Source organism: Pseudopipra pipra, chromosome W, assembly GCF_036250125.1.
Source record: "Pseudopipra pipra isolate bDixPip1 chromosome W, bDixPip1.hap1, whole genome shotgun sequence".
Lineage (NCBI taxonomy): Eukaryota > Metazoa > Chordata > Aves > Passeriformes > Pipridae > Pseudopipra > Pseudopipra pipra.
This window is the reverse complement of record NC_087580.1, coordinates 30,887,692-30,901,131: the sequence shown is the minus strand read 5'-3', so window position 1 is coordinate 30,901,131 and position 13,440 is coordinate 30,887,692. Positions and strand designations below refer to the sequence as shown.

Sequence of the window (13,440 nt, the reverse complement as noted above, 5' to 3'; positions counted from 1 at the left end):
AGAAATGCTGCTGGGAGGGGGTGGGAAAGCAGGAGGGGTGTGTGCAGCCTGCAAGGCCAGAGCAGCAGCAGGGCCAGGGCAGGACAGCCTGCAGGAGAGATGGCCAAGGGCTCTGGCAGGGCTGCAAGGCCCAAAGGCACCCAGGCCTTTGTCCCCTTGCCTCTGGCAGCTGCCTCTGCCACTCAGGCCACCACAAGCCACTTTCCTGGCAGGTTCTGCACTTGGTTTCTGCCTCACCCCTCCCTCAGGAGCCTGGCAGGGGTTGCCCAGTTTTGGGCCTTGGTTGTTCCTCCCCCTCCCATCCCAGTGCCCCCCAAACAGCCCTGAGCCAGCCGGGAGGGACAGGATCTGCTGGGCCAGGGCCTGGGGCTCAGGCCTTGGCCTTTGTGCTCCACAAAACCAAGGCAGGCTTTGCTCAGCATTGCAGGGGCCTGCCCAGAGCCTTTGTCTGCCTGCACTCCTGGCCTCCAAGGAGCTGCTCCAAGGAGTCCCTGGGGAGGCTTTGGCAGTGCCTGCCCTCAGTGGGGCCCAGCAATGCTTCAAGCGACTTGGAGTTTGGCTTCTGACTTCTTCAGCAGCTGCTTCAATCTTCTCTCAGCACCTCAGGATCATGGGCTGGGCTGCAAACACACCATGGGACTCATTAAAATCCAGAAATCCCTCAGGATCTCTTAGTCTTTCTTTAATTGTTTTCAAAACAATTTCAAAACAAGTCTTCAAAATATGTACTATTTTTTGTTTTACTTCAATTATGGATATTTTTCAGTTCAGAGAACAGGTGATAGAGGTGTTCTCCAAGTGATCTTGATGCTGAGTGTCTCCTCAGGAGATCCACACTGACCCTGGATGATCAACCTTGCTCCTCACCCCCCAACCTCACCAGTTCTGACATGGCCCATCTTGGACTGACAGCTGATGCAGTTCCAAACACACCGTGGGACCCATTAAAACACTGAAAAACAAATTATTTCTATTCCTTTAATCGTCTTCAATCTTCAAGAGTTCTACAGCTAATTAGAGTTGTTTTGTAGTTTAGCAAAGCAGGAAGATTTTAAAGTGGAAGTCATGAAAAATATATATTTTTTGATGAAAGGGAATGATTTACACAGAGCCTCGGGATGCAAGAGGGTCAGGGCACAAAGGATTTGGATCCAAAAATAAGGGGGCAAAAGAGATTAGTAGCACTTAATCATTGACCAGTTGAACCGTTTTCAACTGGTTCAATAGCATTTGCTACAATTTTAACAGCGACTGAATTACAGATTCACAATAACAACATTCGTCATCATCATGGCAAGGCTTTGTGAACGAAGATTTAGGAAGGCTCTATCCACATTTGTTACAGGCACGCTGGTGGCTAATGAGGCCAATACGAGATAGACATAAAGGATTGCAAAAGGCACAGCAGAAAGACTCCTTAGGTGGTATATTCTGCAAGACACGGTTCTTTCTGCGTTGTCTTTTCTCCTCAAAGGAGACAGCAGCGTTATAGATGGTGTGTCTCCAGGCCTCCCAATTGGAGGCCAGAGTAGACCAGTGATGGTGATCAATATGGCCAAGGCTGAGATGTTGTTTCAGGGAGTCCTTGTATCTTCTCTTTGGGGCCAAGTTCACCATAAAGCAGGATCTTAGGGAGGCAGTGGTTGGTCCTTCATCCTGGAGACGTGCCCTGCCCAACACAGCTGTGTTCTCAGCAACATGGCCTCAATCCTTGTGACTGCTGCTTGTTCTAGAACAGATGGATTGGTCACATCATCTGACCAGTGGATGTTTAGGATTGTGCAAAGGCAGCGTTGATGGAAGCGTTCTAGGAGTCGCAGGTGGTGGCGGTAGATGACCCATGATTCAGATCCATATAACAGAGTAGACAGCACTATGGTTCTGTAAACACTAATCTTTGTACTTTTCTTCAAGTGTTTATTATGCCAAACTCTTTTATGGAGTTTCCCGAAAGCTCTCTATGCCTTTGCTAACCTGTTGTCTATCTCTCTGTCGATCTTACCATCTGAGGAGATGAGGCTACCTAAGTAATTAAACTGCTGGACTGATTTGAGCTCTGATTGGCCAATGGTGATATGGGGATGAAGGAAGACTTCCTGAGGTGCAGGTTGATGGAGAACCTCTGTCTTCTTTAAGCTGACTTCCAGCCCAAAGAACTCAGCAGCGTCTGCAAAGCAGGATGTTAAACGCTGCAGAGCTGCTTCTGTGTGGGCAACAAGGGCGGCGTCATCAGCATAAAGCAGCTCCTGGACAAGATGGTTTAAGGTCTTGGTGTGGGCCTTCAGTCGCCTTAGGTTGAATAGGCTTCCATCAGTACGGTATCGAATGTAGATACCGTCCTGATCATCGAGGTCTGCCGTGGCCCTTTGGAGCATCCTGCTGAAAAAGATTGTGAATACGGTTGGTGCAAGAACGCAGCCTTGTTTCACACCATTGGTTATTAGAAAGGGCTCAGAAAGTTCATCACCACATCTGACTTGGCCGTGCTGATCCTCATGGAGTGAGATGATCATTTTAAGGAACTTGGGGGGACAACCTAAACGTTCCAAAATCTGCCACAGACCTTTTCTGCTCACAGTACCAAAAGCCTTGGTGAGGTCGACAAAGGTTACATAGAGACCTTTGTTCTGTTCCCTACACTTCTTTTGCAGTTGTCTGAGAACAAACACCATGTCTGTGGTGCTCCTGTTGGCTCTGAAACCACACTGACTTTCAGGTAGCATTCCTTCTGCTATAGCAGGTATTAGTCTGTTCAAGAGTATTCTTGCCAGGATTTTGCCAGCAATGGAGAGCAGAGTAATACCATGGTAATTTGAGCAGTCTGATTTAGTACCTTTCTTCTTATACAAAGTGATGATGACTGCATCTCGAAGGCCTGATGGTAGTTCACCTAGTTCCCAACAGCACACCACAAACTCATGAAATTTAGCATGGAGTGCAAGGCCCCCACGTTTCCAGACTTTGGGTGGAATTCCATCAACCCCAGCTGCCTTGCTGATTTTCACCTGCTATATGGCCTTAAGGGTTTCTCCTAAAGTGGGGGCAGTATCCAATTCATATTTCACTGGTTGTTGTGTGATGGACTGAATTGCTGAGTCTTGGACTACACAGTTGGTGCTGAAAAGAGTCTGAAAGTGTTCAGACCATCGATTCAGAATGGAGGTTTTATCTGTTAGAAGCGTTTGCCCATCAGCACTGAGTAGAGGGCTTTGGGCTTGGTATGTAGGCCCGTATGCTGAATAAAGGATTATCTTCTTGTGTATACATATATATACACACACACTGAACAGAATGAAAATTGGAACCAAAAATGAAGTTGAAGTCTACTCAACTGTTGGTCATAAAGTGGAATTAAGTTTAGGAGAAAACATAACCTAATTAGGAGGTTATGAAAGGCACATTAGTATGTGCTGGAAAAGTAATTTTTAGATATGAAAACTATTTTATGCTTTATATTATCTGTATAATACACAGTCTTACACAAACAAACCAAGGATGTGCATGAAGTTCACACTAAAGCTCTGTACTATATTTATTGCTCTCTGTGATCAGTGCTGCATTCAGGTTACATTTGACCTGCAGATGTATTGGAACCTCAGCAGAGTACAAGAGGGCAATCAAGAAAATAATGATCTTGGGGTGGCAAAGAAGTTTCTCTACATTGCTTTTCTGTGATGAAGAAATCACTGTCCCAGAGAAATCTTTGCAGGTGACAGGCTTGAAAAGGAAACACCCTCACAGCCAGAGCGAGGAAATCAGAAACCTTGCAAAATTCAGCTGCAGCCAATGTGGAGGAATCTGACTTAGTCTTGGTTTTAAATATGACTAATACTCCTCTTCCTTTAGCAGATGCACTAATTCATTTCTATAACCTGCAGCCTCCCCCAAAGTGCAGAAACTCCACAAGTGAAATTTGTTGAAGCTGAACATCAGATCAAAAGCTTCAGGCCTCTTCCAGCACGATTTCATCAGCTCTGCCTCCTCAAGAAGTCAGGAAAAAAAATACAGCTACATGAAAAGTAAATGAGCAGCTTTTTCTGACTCTGAAACCAGAAAATAATGACATGAAACCCAGATCAAATGCAGCACTATCACTTGTCTTTCCAAATGCCAGCATTAATTCTCTCTCTTGCAGCTCCCAGAGACTTGTCATCCTGATTATCCTCCCCATGGCGTTGGGGGCATTTTTGGAGCCAATTTACACCTCTAATATTTTTTTCTCTCCTGGAGAGAGAACTGATTTTGCTTGCACATTGTAATCCTTTCAGAAGAACTTTTCCCTTTTCCCCCTAGTTTTCCTCACTTGTTGTTATTACTTTTTCCCCTTAAGTTTAAAAATTAAAGCCTTTGCTCTGAAAGAGGGTGAAGGAAGAATGACGAAGCTTCAAACCAAGGAGAAAAACCTTAAAATCCGAATTTCCATGAGCAGCACAAGTCTCCTCTTGCATTAATGCTGCCTCACAAAACGGCAATGGCCTCTGCAGGCAGCTGCCTAAAAACACCCACGGCTCCTCAGGAAAACAGAAATGCAATTGTTATATTTTTCCCCCCCCTAAAGATTTAATTTTTCTCTCTTTACATTCAGCCCCTTGGTACTCCCGAGAGCCCTCTGCAAAGCCATAAACTGACTTTTGGAGGAGCTTTTGGACACCCCCGGGATCCTCCCCCGCGCTGCCGTGGGGCCCGTGGGTGTGTGAGGGGCTGAGGGGTCGAGCGCCTGGACACTGATAAATAAATATCGGCACGCAGGGATACGGGCCCGCCCCCGCCGCGCTGCGCAAACGGCGCAGGGATACGCAAACGGCGTAAGATGGCACCGCTGGCGGCAATGGGGCGGCGCTACGCAAATTGCGTAAGGGGGCTGGCAATGCTCGCCGCGCTACGCAAACGGCGTAAGGGGGCAACAGTAATGGTAGAGGAGGAAGTTACGTAATTTGCGTAAGACTACGCAAATGGTGCAAGGTCACTGCCCTCAGCGCTACGCAAATGGCGGAAGGACCCCGGTGGCTTCCTAAGGGCTTGCGGAACCTTTCCCGGTTCATCCTAGTCCTCTCCAAAGGGCTCCCAGTTTGCCCCAGTCCCTCCCTAAGGGCTTCCAGTTCCCTCCTAAGGGCTCCCAGTCCATCCCAGTCCCCTCCTAACGCCGCTGCCCTCAGTGCTACGCAAATGGCGTAAGGAAGGACCCAGTCCCCACTTAAGAGCTCCTAGTTTAACCTAGTTTTTCCAAAAGCCTAAAGTCTCCCAGTTTATCCCAGTACCTCCCAGTCCCTTCCTAAGGGCTCCCAGTGCGCCCCAGTCCGCTCCTAACGCCGCTGCCCTCAGCTACGCAAACGGCGTAAGGGGCTCTGCCATTGCCCACAGCCCTACGCAAACGGCGTAAGGGGCTCTGCCATTGCCCACAGCCCTACGCAAACGGCGTAAGGGGCCGCCGGTAACGGCAAAGGAAGGTAAGCTACGTAAACTGTGTAACTCTACGCAAATGGCGTAAGCGCTCTGCCCTCAGCGCTACGTAAATGGCGGAAAAGCCCCGGTTCCTTCCTCGGGGCTCCCAGTTTATCCCAGTACCTCCCAATCCTTTCCTAAGGGCTCCCCGTTCATCCCAGCTATCGCCGCGTTCTCGCGCTTCCAGAATTTTCTCCCTCCGCTTCCCAAATATAAAGGGACTTTCTGTGCTGACCACCGAGCCGGGAGCTCTGACGGGCTCGGCGCAGGGGCCGTGTGGTATTTGGTTTCTCTACAGTTCGTGTTTTTATAATGAAGGGGGAAGGGAAGGAAGGGAGCCGCTCCTACCAGCACGTCAATAATCTGTTGCAAAGGACTGGAGCTCTCAGACTCAGTTAGTCCTCCAGTGAACCATTTAGCTGCTGAAATAAATCCAGTCCCAGGCACAGAATGAGCAGGATTCAAGACAGAAAAGCCTGTGTGGGTACTCAGGGCATTGAGCTCATGCAGATTTGTGCACAGGTGCAACTTGGTACATTTTAGTACTGAGTGCTTTTGATACACAAACTGGCCACCGAAACTCCCTCGGGTCACAACGTGCAAAGTTGGGACAGCTTTATCCAGAACACATAGACCACACAATTTCTCAAAGCTGGATCAGAATCTGTGCCAGACTGTGGTGGAACCATGAAAGCCACCCACAGGAATTGCATTTCCCATTCGGATATCAGGTGGGGACAAGTCCCTGCCACAGGAATGGAAAATCCATGGTGGGGTGGGAAGGGCCAAGATGCTGCCCTGGCAGAGGTGGATGTGCCACTGCAACATCTCCCAGCAACGCTGCTGTGGGTGGAAAAACACCATTAAGGTGGGACAAAGTCTAAGAAAGCAACTGCAGAGTCTGTCTCCTCTAAATGTGATGTCTCCATCATCCAGACACAAAATGCTTTGGACCTCCCTGCACCAGTCTTGCTTTTCCAGCTCCTTAAGTGCATCAGAACAAGACCAAAAAAATTACTTCTTTTTATATTCTTGTAGTGAGTTGACCCTGGCCAGATACCAGGTACCCACTAAAGCCGCTCTCTCACTCTCCCTCTGCAACTGGGCAGAGGAGAGAGAAAAAAAAAAAACAACAAACCAGCTAAAAATTCATAAGTAGAAATAAGAGCTGGGAGAGGTCAGTGACTGATCACCTTCATGGGCAAAACAGACTCCAAGTGGGAATAGTACTTAAATTTATTACTGACAGGATAAGAGCCAAAGAGTGAGAAATAAAACAGTCTTAAAAACACCTTCCCCTCACCCCTCCTTCCATGTTCTCCCTCCTTCCCCCCAGCAGTGCAGGGGGACGGGAATGGGGGTCACGGTCAGTTGTTGTTTCTGCTGCTGCTCAGGGAGAGGAGTTGGAGTCCTTCCCCTGCTCCTGTGGGGTCCCTCCCACGGGAGACAGTCCTTGATGGACCTGTCCAGTGTGAGTCCATCCCTCGAGCAGCAGCTCTTCCCAACCTGCTGCCCCATGGGTCACTCCTCCATGGGGTCAGTCCTTCACGGATGAGCTGTACTTGCGTGGATCCCCCACAGGGGCCACGAGTCCTGCCTGGGAAAAACCTGCTCCAGCCTGGGCTTCCCTCTCCATGGGCTGCAGGTCCCTGCCAGGACCCTGCTCCATCCTGGGCCTGCCACGGGGTCACAGCCCCCTTCCTGCATCCACCTGCTCCAGCGTGGGAGCCTCCATGGGCTGCAGGGGGGTCTCTGCACCCCGATGTTCCCCCAGGGGCTGCAGGGGGGTCTCTGCACCCCAATGCTCCCCCAGGGGCTGCAGGGGGGTCTCTGCACCCCGATGCTCCCCCAGGGGCTGCAGGGGGGTCTCTGCACCCCGATGCTCCCCCAGGGGCTGCAGGGGCACAGCTGCCCCACCCTGCTCTGCCCCACGGTCTACAGGGCCTGAGCTCCAGCACCTGGAGTACATCCTGCCCCTCCTTCTGCACTGCCCTTGGGGTCTGCAGTGCTGTTCCCATGGTCTCACTCCACTCTTCCCTGGCTGGAATTCTTTCTTTTTCTTAAATATGTTATCCCAGAGGTGTTACTGTCACTCCTGACTGGCCTGGCCTTGGCCAGCAGCAGGAATTCTGTCCTGGAGCCACTGGCATTGGCTCCACGGGACAGGGGAAGCTTCTGGCAGCTTCTAACAGAAGCCAGCCCTGTAGCCCCCCCGCTACCAAAACCCAGCCACAGAAACCCACTGCACCCAGTTACTTCCACTTGCCCCAGGATGGTTCCAGTTTCCATCAGGATGATCCCAGTCACTCCCAGTCACTTCCAGTTTATGCCAGTTGCCTCCAGCATGCACCCTGTCACTCCCAGTTACTTCCAGTTGCTTCCAGCAGGATCCCAGTTGCTCCAAGGATGTTCCCAGTTGCCTTCCAGCATGGTCCCACTGGCTCCCAAATCCCCCCTGTGTAGTTCCAGTCACTCCCAGTTTGATCCTGGTCCCTTGCAGTCACTCCCACTGTGATTCCAGTATGGTGCTGGTCACTCCCACTATGATCCCAGTCACTGCCAGTCACTCCTAATAGGATCCCAGTTGCCCCCAAGGTGGTCCCAGTTGCTCCCAGTCACTCCCCCAGGACGGTTCCTTTCACTCTCAGGGACTCCCAGTCTGAGTCCAGTATGGCCCCAGTCACTTCCAGTCACTCCCTGGAGGATGCCATTTGCCTTTTGCATGGTCCCAGTTGCTCCCAGTATGATCCCAGTATGAGTCCAGTCACCCCCAGTATGATCCCAGTAACTTCCAGACACTTCCAGTATGAAGCCAGTTTGATCCCACTCATCCCCAGCATGGCTGCAGTCCCTCTCACACACTCCCAGTATTATTGCAGTCACTCCCAGTAAGACCCCACTAGGGGCCCAGCTGCTCTCAGTATGACCCCAGTACAACCTGATTAGGGGCCCAGTTGCTCCCAGTATGATCCCAGCCACCCCCAGCGTGGTTTCAGTTGCTCCCATTCACCCCTACTATGGTTCCAGTCACTCCCAGAATGATCCCAGTCTCTCCTAGTAGGATCCAAGTTACCCCCCAAGTTACCCCTGCATGGGCCCAGTTGCTCCCAGTCACCCCACTGTAGTTCCAGTCTCTCCCAGTCCCTCCCAGTATGACTCCAGTATGATCCCAGCGGCACCCTGTATGGTGGCACTCACACCCAGGATGAACCCAGACATTCCCTGTCACCCCCAGGATAAAGCCATTTGCCCCCAGCAGGGTCCCACTTGCTCCCAGTCACCCCACTAGAGTTCCAGTCTTTCCCAGTAGGATCCCTGTCACTCCCAGTCTCTCCCAGTATATCCCAGCTGACCTCAGCATGCTCCCAGTCACTCCCAGTACACTCCCAGGCAGTCCCAGTATGATCCCAGTCACTCCTGGTCTCTCCCAGTATATCCCAGTTGCCTCCAGTGTGGTCCCATTCACTCCTGAATGCTCCCAGTAGCTTCCAGCATGATCCCAGTTGCTCACAGCCACTCCCAGTCACCCCCAGTGGGGTCCTAGTGCCTCCCAGTATGATCCCAGTCAATTCCAGTGTGATCCCACTTGCTCCCAGTATATCCCAGTTGTGCCAACATGGTCCCAACTGCCCTCAGAATGCTCCCAGTCACTCCCAGTATGACCCCAGCCACCTTCAATGTGGGCACAGTTGCTCCCAGTATGATCCCAGGGTTGCCCAGCATGGTCCCAGTTGCTCCCCCTTCCTCCCAGTGGGATCCTAGTAGCTCCCAGTTGCCCCTAGCATAGAACCAGTTGCTCCCAGTATGATCCTAGTCTGATCCCAGTATGATCTCAGTACAATCATAATTGCCACCAGTATGATACCAGTGACTTCCAGACACTTCCAGTATGAAGCCAGTTTGATCCCACTCATCTCCAGTATGGCTGCAGTCCCTCTCACACACTCCCAGTATTATTGCAGTCACTCCCAGTATGATCCCAGTATGACTCCAATAGGAGCCCAGCTGCTCCCAGTATGATCCCAGTTGCCCCCAGCGTGGTTCCAGTTGCTCCCAGTCATCCCTACTATGGTTCCAGTCACTCCCAGCCACTCCCAGTATATCCCAGATGCCTCCACCATGCTGTCAGGTGCTCCCAGTATGATTCCTGTGGCCCCTGTCACCCCCTTTTCTCTCCCCACAGAGCTCCTGAGCCGGCGGCGGCCGCAGCCCCTCCCCAGGGCCTCGGGCCCAGCCTGGACCCCCCTCCCCATCCCCGTGAGTATTTTGGGGGGGTCGTGTGTCCCCCCTCCCCTGCTGTCACTCTGCCTCTGCCCGGCTGCTCCCAGTGATCCCAGTAAAGCTTCCCAGTTCTCCCCAGTCCTGGTTATTGGGGGGCAGTGGGGGAGGGGCTTGGGGGAATCCCAAGGGGTGGAGCCGAGTTTGGGGGGCCAGAACCAGCCCCAGGATGGATTGGGAATGGGGACCCCCCTGTGTTCCCCCTGTGTCAAGCCACTCTGGGAGGGTCTTGGTGGGGCACCTGCCCCTTAAAAGGCACCCAGCTCACCCCAAAAGGTGCTGGGACCCCCCTTAATCTCCCCATGGGCCCCGGAGAACCCCCCAAACATATTCAGAGCCCACCCAGGATCCCACCTAACCCCTTTTTTGGGGTGCTGGGACCCCAAACTGAGTTGGAGGAAGCTGGGGATTGGGGGATGATGTGGAAGATGTGAGAGGAGGGAAAAATGGGGGTTGGGACCCCCAGAGTAATCCGGGGGTGGGGCCTGTGGATTGAGGGGACTTTGGAAAAGTGGGAGGAACAGGGAGAAGGGTGGAAAAGGGAGGGTGGTCTGGTGGGTCGGATGGTCCTATGAGGGTCTTTGGGCACGGGTGTTGGCAAAGGGGGATGGCCCCCTGAGCTCCCAACTTCCTGTGGGGTGCTGGGGGCTGCTGGATCCAATCTCAGCCTTGGATTATGCCAACAGTTTCAGTTTAGAGGAATTACAGAAGTGTGACTGAACCATTTAGGTCCCCCAGGTTTTAATGATGGCAAAGCAGATCTATTGATAGAAATCAATTTATTTAGGGTTACAAATGATCAGACAAAAGATCTTCATTACAGTTATTTACTGTACAATAGAAGCACTAAAACTACCAGGAGTACAGGATAAGACAGGACAGTGCTCTACACTAAAGCAATTGTTGAAGCAATTCTACTCAAGCTGGCACAAAAGCAATAATTCTTAATTAGAGATGGATGGAACTCCCTCAGACCAACGTTCATGGGGAGATCTCTGCTCTCAACCTCCAGCAGTGACCCTGGGGGAGTCCCCAGCCAAGGCAGGAATCTGCACACACACCCCCACGAAGGGTTCTGTTGGAAGAAGCTGCCCCTGGGAAAGGGGACTGGCCCTTTCTGGTAGAAACCTCAGTCCGCTCAAGTGCAAAGGGCCGCTATGACCCCCCCCAAAGGACAAGACAGTTGGGGAAGGAAAGAGGGGCTTGGCTAACAGAGATCAAAGATTTCATGAGGTAAAACCAGGTTCAGTTCAGGCTGAGGGCGCTGCGGCACCGCCCGTGCGAACATTCCTGACGGGAGCGCGGCGGGCGGAGGGCGGAGGCGGGGGGGGGGGGAGTTCTCTAAAGGCGGTGCGCGCGCAGAGCGCCGTGGTTGCTTCCGGGAAGCAAAGATGGCGCTGGCTCCGTGCTGCACTGTGAGCTGGCGGGGCCTGCGGGAGAGCGGGGCTCTGGGGATCCCCCCGGGGGCTGCGGGGAGCGCGGGTGTGGGTGGAAAGGCTGGAGGGCTCGGGAGGGTTTAGCCGAGGGGTTCGGGGGTTCCCGAAGGGCAGAGCGCGGAGCCTGGAAGCCGCGCGGGGGGGGGCTCTGTCAACGCCCTGGCTGCACTGCGCAGGCGCGCCGGCGGAGTACTCAAGAGGGAACTTCAACTCCCATGAGGCTCTGCGCGATCCGCCATTACTTTTCCCGCCACAGCGCTCCTGCCGGCCCGGCGAGCCGACCCCAGGGAAAGGGGATCCCAGTGACCCCCCCCGAACCCCAGAGACCCCCAACACTCAGCACACAGAGACGTCACAGGGAGGGGGTCCCGAGGGTCCCCTAAAGCCTAGCAGTGTGTTCCGGGGGTCCCCAGCCCCCAGGGGAGGGGTCCTGGGGGTGCCCCCCAAAGTCTGGGCGGGAGATGTACCACATCCGGGTAAGGAGATCCCAGTGCCCCCAGTATAGACCAGTGACCTCCCAGTGACCCTCAGTTCAGCCCAGTAACCCCCTCAGTGACCAGCCAGTGTGTTCCAGTGACCTCCCACTGCCCCCAGTATGGCCCAGTGATTCTCCAGTGAGCACCCTGTAACCCCCAGTATGGCCCAGTAACTTCTGAGTGTCACCTCGTGTGTCCTGGTAATCCCCCAGTAACTTCCCAGTCCTTCCCAGTGCTCTTCCAGCATCCCTCAGTAACCCCCCAGTCCCTCCTAGTGCCCCCTGTTTCCCCCCAGTGTGTCCCAGTATCCCCCAGTAATCCCCGAAAGCCCCCCAGCTTTCCCCGTGTCCCCAGATGCCCTTGGCCTTTCTGTGAGTGTGTGTGTGGGGGGCGTTTTTGGGGTCAGAGGGTCCAGTGGGGGCTCCTGGGGTGAGATGGAGAGTTGGGGACATCAGGGATGGGGTTTGGGTACACTGGGGAGAGTGGGAAGGGCTTTGTGGGCAGTGGAATTGGGGGTGTCAAGAGGGGAATTGGGGTGATCTGGAGGCCCTGGGGACATTGGAGACACCAGGGGAGTCTTGAGGTCTTAAGGGAGGAAATTAGGGACACCAAGACTGTCTTGGGGACACCAGGGGGGTCTCAGGACTCATCTGAGCGTGCTGCTGCCCCTCCTCTTTACCCGCAGACATTATTAACCCCACCCAAATGTCCCCTAACCTCCATTTTCCTTTCAGTCCCCTCCCCCTACAGATCCCTTTGCCCTCCCAACACCGCTTTTAACTTCCCTAAATGCACCTAAAGCCCCCCAAAACCCTCCAACTCCCCATCCAACCCCTCTCCCTGATCCCCCCAAAGCTCCCCCAGCTCCCTCTGAAATGCCTCCAACCCCCCCCAAGGAGGGATCACCTGGCACCCTGGGACAGGAACACAGTGGGCTGTACTGGGGGCACTGGGCTGTACTGGGAGGGCATTGGGGGCGTCTCAGGTGTCCCAGGACAATGTGGCCCAGCTCCAGGAGAGATCTGGGGAGCAGTGAGGTACTGGTCTGCACTGGTTTGTGCTGGTCTGTCCTGGTCTGTCCCCCCAATCCCCCAATCCCCTCCCCAGCTCCCCCAGGGCCCTCCCACACCCCAAAGCCCCCTAGACCCTCCCAGGCCCCTGACTTGGTCCTGCTGCCCCTTGAGCATCTGCAGCTGCTGCAGAACCAGGCATTTCATCAGCAAATGTGCAGGTGACCCCAAGCTGGGGGTGTGTTGATGTGCTGGAAGGCAGGAGGGCTCTGCAGAGGGACCTGGCCCAGCTGGATCCATGGGCTGATTGCAAGGGGATGAGGTTCCAGCAGGCCAAGGGCCGGGTCCTGCCCTTTGGGCACAAGAAGCCCCGTCAGCCCCCCGGGCTGGGGCCAGAGTGTCTGGAGAGCAGGCAGGCAGAAAGGGAGCTGGGAGTGTGGATGGACAGGCAGCTGAAGAGGAGGCAGAGTGTGAGCAGTGTGATGTTAGAAAAGCAGGCTAAGTTGTGGACTGGTTGTAGAAGGAGGAGGAAGCCCAGAGGCCAGTGCAAGCAGGCAGCCCTGAGCTTGCACATGATGTCCCCTCCCTGCAGGTTCCTGTCCTTGAGCCCAGGCCCTGAGGTGAGGCTGAGAAGTGGCGCGGAGGTGAGCCCAGAGCTGTCCCTGAGGTGAGGCTGAGAATAAGTGCAAGGCAGAGGTGCTGCTGAGGAAGGAGAGCCCTGTGGTGGGGAAGAAGACAAAGCTGTGAGTGCCCATCCCCGAGCAGGTGCTGTGTCCATCCCCTGTGTGCCAGGTGAGC

At 53.7% G+C, this 13,440-nt stretch overlaps 1 protein-coding gene and 1 pseudogene across 1 annotated transcript in view; one reads left to right on the top strand and one right to left on the bottom strand.

The window, feature by feature from the left end:
• LOC135405272 (zinc finger protein 501-like) overlaps positions 1-13,440 on the bottom strand; it is an 895,895-nt gene that overhangs the window by 609,312 nt on the left and 273,143 nt on the right. The gene's annotated exons all lie outside the window — the stretch shown is intronic.
• The window catches only part of LOC135404562 (zinc finger protein 850-like), a 147,430-nt pseudogene continuing 139,469 nt past the window's right edge, over positions 5,480-13,440 (top strand).